Source organism: Cryptomeria japonica, chromosome 3, assembly GCF_030272615.1.
Source record: "Cryptomeria japonica chromosome 3, Sugi_1.0, whole genome shotgun sequence".
NCBI classification, from domain to species: Eukaryota; Viridiplantae; Streptophyta; class Pinopsida; order Cupressales; family Cupressaceae; genus Cryptomeria; species Cryptomeria japonica.
In genome coordinates this window covers 506634545-506643361 of record NC_081407.1, presented here as the reverse complement: position 1 = coordinate 506643361, position 8817 = coordinate 506634545, and positions in this window count along the sequence as shown.

Here is an 8817-nt window from a genome sequence, read left to right as displayed (position 1 = left end):
GGTAGGAATGAACTGTCAAGATTGAGTCTGAAGATATCAAGGGTGAAATTGGAGGAGGTTGGAAAAGAGGTTGGAGGAAGAGACACTTGTCATCTTTGTGGTGACAAGTCTCAAGGAGCTTTGTTCATAAAAGGGCAAGTGTTCAAGAGAGGATACATGTGGCCAAAGTGCCATGTGTCCCAAGAAGAAAATATCCACACCATAGGAGGTTACGATAAGGAGGTTAGAATATGCAAGATAGGATAGGGTTAGGCAAACCCAAGGTTAGGTGGAATGGGTTAGGTTAGAGGAATGGTTAGGTTAGGTGGTTATAAGTTAGGATGCATGTGGGTAATTTGAATTTAAAAATTAAAATAATAGGAAAAGACTAATTAATTCTCAACAACTCATAAATTGATTTGTTTTAATTAATTAGAGGATTAGAAGAATTGATTGAAGTGGGGGGAGGATTAATTAATTTGAATTAATTAATCAAAGGGGACCATTGAAATGAACCTATTAAATAAATCCTTAGATTTATTAATAAGTAGATGAAAGGGAGAATTTAATCAAATTGCCTAATGAATTCAATTAAATTAGGAAGGGGGATTAATTAAATAATTGCTTATTTCATTAATTATCTTCAGACCATTTTTAGGTGTATACAAAAACTAGTTACTATCAAGCTATCAAACTATAAAGCAATCAATAAATCAAGCATTTTAGAGCATTTTAGAGCAACCAATCAATTTAAAGTGTGCCTTTGACTTAGCATTAGTGTCATTGTAGCAACAACATATCATTCATCCAACATAGATTTGCATACTATTTTCATCTGATTGCATAATAGCTCATTGCATCTGTCATTCCACAAAGTTCATTCATCTTTTTTCATCTTGAAGCAGCAAACAACAATGCAATCTGAGAGAAAGCATCACAACAAGATCAAAAGTTGATAGAACACAATGGGACCTCCAGGGAGTTTTAATTGATAGTTTACTCATTTATTTAGTTTCATTGGTGATTTGGTGATATTATAGGATTTTAGTAGTTTGTGGTAGCTTAATCAATAGTCTTACAGATAGTTAAATTTCCTTATCACATTTTTGGTGCCCATTGTGGGGCTCTAGCCTTATTTTTAACAATTTTCTTCAGTCATGGGTGTGCAAGTGCAGAGTCATGCATTTACTACCCAGTTTAGTGCATTTAATAAATGTTCTAATGCATTTTGAATATTATGTAGTGTATTTAGCATTTAGATTAGCGCATTTAGTTTTCTAAGTAGCATATTTAGATTTTTATTTAGTGTATATAGTTTTTTGCTTAGTGCATTCATATCATTAAGTAGCGCATTTAGAACATTTTGCCACATTATTTTTATTCCTTATAGCACAATCATACAATATATTAGCACATGTATGACATAGTGTAGCACATTCACTGCATAAATTAGTGTTTTTTCATTTTCTATAGTGTATATAAATTTTTTTCAACCATTGATGATTTGCAGGTGTAGGAACTCGTGTCTATCAAAGACTGAATTTTGAAAACTACTGATTGTAGTTTTGCATAGTATTTAGTTGTATTTAGGCACCTAGTTTAATTAGGGGATAAATAATTTGATCATTCTAGTTTCACATAGTTTAATTGGGCAGTTAATAAACAACATACAAAATCTGCATCTTTGTCTTCTTATAATAATTGCACATAGCTTAATCTAGGTGGTTAGTAAGCAAAGTGTTTATTGTGTTTGTAAAAAAGTGATAGGTATTATGCGCTCCCCTTAACTAGGTGATCAATAAGCAAAGAAAGATGAACCATGACAAAGTGACCTATCGCCTCCTAAGAGATGCGTATATGGGTTTGCTCTCAGATCTGGATAAGCCATCCCAGTGACTTGACTAAACCTAAAAGGAGGATTTGAAATGATAATGATATGCAAAGATGAGATTGATTATGCTATATTGATCCAAGAGACTAATTAAGCTAATGATATGCATGATTAAGCTATGATGCTGATGCAATTAAGCTAGAAAAGAGATTCATTAAGCTACATGATTCAATAATTATGCTAGAAAATGATCAAATTAAACTAAATCATCATGACGGGGATCGCCGCCCACTCCGCTCGATAGACCGGGTCGCCCGGGGGCGCTCGGCCTTGACCGTCAATGCAGTGTACCGTTCACTATCTATAGTCCTGCATCACTAGAGGACTATACTATGGCATCACTTCACACTACTATACTCTCCCCTACTATGGATAGGGCCCCCCCCCCCAATCAATAATTTGGATAGGCTCCCAGCGGGGGTCGGACGAGTACCGTCAGGTCCTCTCCCTCCAAGCTATTCTATTAGGAGAGGGGCGTTTCTCGATATAGGTAGGGGGCCTCGATGAACCGGGTGATGAAATTGCTTAAAACAATAATTATGAAATGATATGACTATAGTAACAATGCATAAATTTATAATGAGACGAGATCCTTATTGCTCCAAAATGGGGGATATTTATAGGATTTCCAAGGCCAGGGGTGAGGTGGCAGGAATCAATGGTCAAGATTGAGTCCGAAGATATCAAAGGTGAAATTGGAGGAGGTTGGAAAAGAGGTTGGAGGAAGAGACATTTGTCATCTCTGTGGTGACAAGTGTCAAGGAGGTTTTCTCATAAAATGGCAAGTGTCCAAGAGAAGATACATGTGGCCAAAGTGCCATGTGTCTCAAGAAGAAAATATCCACACCATATGAGGTTAGGATAAGGAGGTTATAATGTGCAAGATATGATAGTGTTAGGCAAACCCAAGGTTAGGTGGAATGGGTTAGGTTAGAGGGATGGTTAGGTTAGGTGGTTAGAAGTTAGGAGGCATGTGGGTAATTTGAATTTAAAAATTCAAATAATAGGAAAAGACTAATTAATTCTCAACAACTCATAAATTCATTTATTTTAGTTAATTAGAGAATTAGAAGAATTGATTTAAGTGGGGGGGGATTAATTAATTTGAATTAATTAATCAAAGGGGACCATTGAAATGAACCTATTAAATAAATCCTTAGATTTATTAATAAGTAGATGAAAGGGAGAAGTTAATCAAATTGCCTAATGAATTCAATTAAATTAGGAAGGGGGATTAATAAATAATTGCTTATTTAATTAATTATCTTCAAACCATTTTTAGGTGTATACAAAAACTAATTACTATCAAGCTATCAAACTATAAAGCAATCAATAAATAAAGCATTTTATAGCATTTTAGAGCATTTTAGAGCAACCAAGCAATTAAAAGTGTGCCTTTGACTTAGCATTAGTGTCATTGTAGCAATGACATATCATTTATCCACCATAGATTTGCATACTACCTTCATCTGGCTACATAATAGCTCATTGCATCTCTCATTCCACAAAGTTCATTCATCTTTTTTCATCTTGAAGTAGCATACAATAGTGCAATCTGAGAGCAAGCATTACAGCAAGATCAGAAGTTGATAGAACAAAATGGGACCTACAAGGAGTTTTAATTGATAGTTTACTCATTTATTTAGTTTCATTGGTGATTTGGTGATATTGTAGGATCTTAGTAGTTTGTGGTAGCTTAATCAGTAGTATTACAGATAGTTAAATTTCCTTATCACATTTTTTGTGCCCACCGTGGGGCTCTAGCCTCATTTTTAACAATTTTCTTCAGTCATGGGTGTGCAGGTGCAGAGTGATGCATTTACTTCCCAGTTTAGCGCATTAAATAAATATTCTAATTCATTTTGAATATTATGCAGTGCATTTAGCATTTATATTAGCGCATTTAGTTTTCTAAGTAGCATATTTAGACTTTTATTTAGTGTATATAGTTTATTTCTTAGTGCATTTATATCATTAAGTAGCGCATTTAGAACATTTTGCAACGTATTTTTTATTCCTTTTAGCACATTCATACAGTATATGAGCACATGTATAACATAGTGTAGCACATTCACTACATAAATTAGTGTTTTCATTTTCTATAGTTCATATATATATTGTTTAGCCATTGATGATATGCAGGTGTAGGAACTCGCGTGTGTCAAAGAATGAATTTTGAAAACTATTGATTGTGGTTTTGCACGGTATTTAGTTGTATTTAGGCACCTAGTCTAATTAGGGGATGAATAATTTGATCATTCTTGTTTCACATAGTTTAATTAGGTAGTTAATAAACAACATACAAAATCTGCATCTTTGTCTTCTTATAATAATTACACATAGCTTAATCTAGGTGGTTTATAAGCAAAGTGTTTATTGTGTTTGTAAAAAAGTGATAGGTATTATGCTCTCCCCTTAACTAGATGATCAATAAGAAAAGAAAGATGAACCATGACAAATAGACCCATCACCTCCTAAGAGATGCGAGTATGGATTTGCTCTCAGATCTGGATAAATAATCCCAGCGACTTGACTACATCTAGATAGAGGATTTGAAATGATAATGATATGAAAAGATGAGATTGATAATGCTAGATTGATCCAAGAGACTAATTAAGCTAATGATATGCATGACTAAGCTATGATGATGATGCAATTAAGCTAGAAAAGAGATTCATTAAGCTACATGATTCAATAATTATGCTAGAAAATGATCAAATTAAACTAAATCTAAGATGCAATTTCTTAAAACAACAATGCTGAAATGATATGCCTATAGTAACAATGCATAAATTAATAATGAGATGGGATCCTTAATGCTCCAAAATGGGGGATATTTATAGGATTTCCAAGACCAGGGGTGAGGTGGCAGGAATCAACGGTAAAGATTGAGTTTGGAGATATCAAGGGTGAAATTGGAGAAGGTTGGAAAAGAGGTTGGAGGAAGAGACACTTGTCATCTCTATGGTGACAAGTGTTAAGGAGCTTTGCTCATAAAAGGGCAAGTGTCCAAGAGAGGATACACGTGGCCAAAGTGCTATGTGTCTCAAGAAGAAAATATCCATGCCATAGGAGGTTAGAATAAGGAGGTTAGAATGTGCAAGATAAGATAGGGTTAGGCAAACCTAAGGTTAGGTGGAATGGGTTAGGTTAGAGGGATGGTTAGGTTAGGTGGTTAGAAGTTAGGAGGCATGGGGTAATTTGATATTAAAAATTAAAATAATAGGAAAAGACTAATCAATTCTCAACAACTCATAAATTGATTTGTTTTAATTAATTAGAGGATTAGAAGAATTGATTGAAGTGGGGGGTGGATTAATTAATTTGAATTAATTAATCAAAGGGAGCCATTGAAATGAACCTATTAAATAAATCCTTAGATTTATTAATAAGTTGATGAAAGGGAGAATTTAATCAAATTGCCTAATGAATTCAATTAAATTAGGAAGGGGGATTAATTAAATAATTACTTATTTAATTAATTATCTTCAGACCATTTTTAGATGTATACAAAAAATAGTTACTATCAAGCTATCAAACTATAAAGCAATCAATAAATCAAGCATTTTAGAGCAACCAAGCAATTAAAAGTGTGCCTTTGACTTAGCATTAGTGTCTTTGTAGCAATAGCACATCATTCATCCAACATAGATTTGCACACTATCTTCATTTGGTTACATAATAGCTCATTGCATCTCTCGTTCCACTTAGTTCATTCATTTTTTTTCATCTTGAAGCAGCAAACAACAGTGCAATCTAAGAGCAAGCATCACAACAAGATCAGAAGTTGATAGAACACAATGGGACCTACAGGGAATTTTAATTGATAGTTTACTCATTTATTTAGTTTCATTGGTGATTTGGTGATATTATAGGATCTTAGTAGTTTGTGGTAGCTTAATCAGTAGTCTTACAGATAGTTAAATTTCCTTATCACATTTTTGGTGCCCACCGTGGGGCTCTAGCCTCATTTTTAACAATTTTCTTCAGTCGTGGGTGTGCAGGTGCAGAGTCATGTATTTACTACCCAATTTAGTGCATTTAATAAATGTTCTAATGCAGTTTGAATATTATGTAGTGCATTTAGCATTTAGATTAGAGCATTTGGTTTTCTAAGTAGCATATTTAGATTTTTATTTAGTGTATATAGTTTTTTGCTTAGTGCATTCATATCATTAAGTAGTGCATTTAGAACATTTTGCAATGTATTTTTTATTCCTTTTAGCACATTCATATAGTATATTAGCACATGTATGACATAGTGTAGCACATTCACTTCATAAATTAGTGTTTTTTTCATTTTCTATAGTGCATATACATTTTGTAAACCATTGATGATATGTAGGTGTAGGAACTCGCATGTGTCAAAGACTGAATTTTGAAAACTACTATTTGTGGTTTTGCATGGTATTTAGTTGTATTTAGGCATCTAGTTTAATTAGGGGATCAATAATTTGAACATTCTTATTTCATATAGTTTAATTAGGCAGTTAATAAACAACATACAAAATTTACATCTTTGTCTTCTTTTAATAATTGCACATAGCTTAATCTAGGTGGTTAATAAGAAAAGTGTTTATTGTGTTTGTAAAAAAGTGATAGGTATTATGCTCTCCCCTTAACTAGGTGATAAATAAGCAAGGAAGGATGAACCATGACAAAGACACCTATCGCCTCCTAAGAGATGCGAGTATGGATTTTCTCTCAGATCTAGATAAGTAATCTTAGTGACTTGACTACACCTAGACAGAGGATTTGAAATGATAATGATATACAAAGATGAGATTGATTATGCTAGACTGATCCAAGAGACTAATTAAGCTAATGATATGCATGATTAAGCTATGATGATGATACAATTAAGCTAGAAAAGAGATTGATTAAGCTACATGATTCAACAATTATGCTAGAAAATGATCAAAATAAACTAAATTTAAGATGCATTTGCTTAAAACAACAACTCTAAAATGATATGCCTATAGTAACAATGCATAAATTTATAATGAGATGGGATCATTATTGCTCCAAAATTTGTGATATTTATAGGATTTCCAAGGCTAGGGGTGAGGTGGCAGGAATCAACAGTCAAGATTGAGTCTGAACATATCAAGGGTGAAATTGGAGGAGGTTGGAAAAGAGGTTGGAGGAAGAGACACTTGTCATCTCTATGGTGACAATTGTCAAGGAGATTTGCTCAAAAAAGGGCAAGTGTCCAAGAGAGGATACATGTGGTCAAAGTGCCATGTGTCTCAAGAAGAAAATATCCACACCATAGGAGGTTAGGATAAGGAGGTTAGAATGTGCAAGATAGGATAGGGTTAAGAAAACCCAAGGTTAGGTGGAATGGATTAGGTTAGAGGGATGGTTAGGTTAGGTGGTTAGAAGTTAGGAGGCATGTGGGTAATTTGAATTTAAAAATTAAAATAATAGGAAAAGACTAATTAATTCTCAACAACTCATAAATTGATTTGTTTTAATTAATTAGAGGATTAGAAGAATTGATTGAAGTGGGTGGAGGATTAATTAATTTGAATTAATTAATCAAAGGGGATCATTGAAATGGGCCTATTAAATAACTCCTTAGATTTATTAATAAGTAGATGAAAGGGAGAATTTAATCAAATTGTCTAATGAATTCACTTAAATTAGGAAGGGGGATTAATTAAATAATTGCTTATTTAATTAATTATCTTCAGACCATTTTAAGGTGTATACATTTTGCCCCTCTTTGGAGCGAGGTGTGATGACACGTTGATTCAAATAATAATCTCATTTTGGTGATGATATTGCTTCGATAGGATGCCCCAGCTATTGATTGATAAATTGCAATATGATGATGCCCCCTCGGTAGATCAATTGAGATAATTGACCTTTGGAGTTTTTGGATCTTTGCGAAATTGATATCCTGATTAGAAATTATTTGACTTTTGTAATTGTGGTTGATGAAAATGTGATTTGTATGATCATGGCGATGTGGTTTTTGATTATTGATAAAGCTTGATTGATTAGATTGATAAAATCGAGATTCAGTCTGGTTTCAGGAATGACACCTCCTGTATAAGGAAAAGATGATCAAAGCATCTGGTTTCAGGAATGATATATCCTGTATAAGACATGATCAGAATGTCTGGTTTCAGGAAAGATACATCCTGTATAAGACATGATAGAATCAATTTAGATGTGATTGATTAATAGAATTGATAAGGTTTATTGGATAAAGAACTGACAGTTTGTTGATATCAAGTTGCAGGAAGATTCAGATATACTAATGTTGGTTCTATTGAGAGGGTAGCATAAGATTTTCGCTGGGTTCACAATATCTGGAGAGAGATGAGTCATCATTCTAATTGTGTATACACTTATGATTATACTTTGATGATTCCTGTGATAGATTTAACCTTGGATAAAATGAGCATGCGAGAGCCCATGCAAGAATGAAATTTAAGCTAAATGAAAATGCAAAGCTATGACTGGACCAGTCACTGTGTTATTGTGTTTTGTCATCATTGAGATTTTTAAATGTGGGAAGTAAGTGCAAACATCAATGGTATAATTAAACCATGATGACCTGAGCACAACTTTCCTGGATTTTGATATGGCAAGTTAGCATAAGCTTCGAGGTATAATTGAACCAAGATGACCTGAGTGTTGCTTGCATAAATTAGGCAGTATTAATCATTTCAATATGCAAATTGGAAATGTCTTGGATGATAATCCGATGATCATGTCCTGAGACAAATTTACACATATTAATGATTAATTTACAGACAACAGACAAGAAAAATATCATGTTCCTTCCTTGTTCCTCTAGTCAGAGACATCCTGGAGTTACTCAGAAATCATGATAGCAAAAATCAAGATAGAAAAGTTGAACAAGCATGCTAAAATCATTATCTAAAAGATATCATCCATTGAAAAGTGTGCAAATGTGCTTAGACAGACTTTGT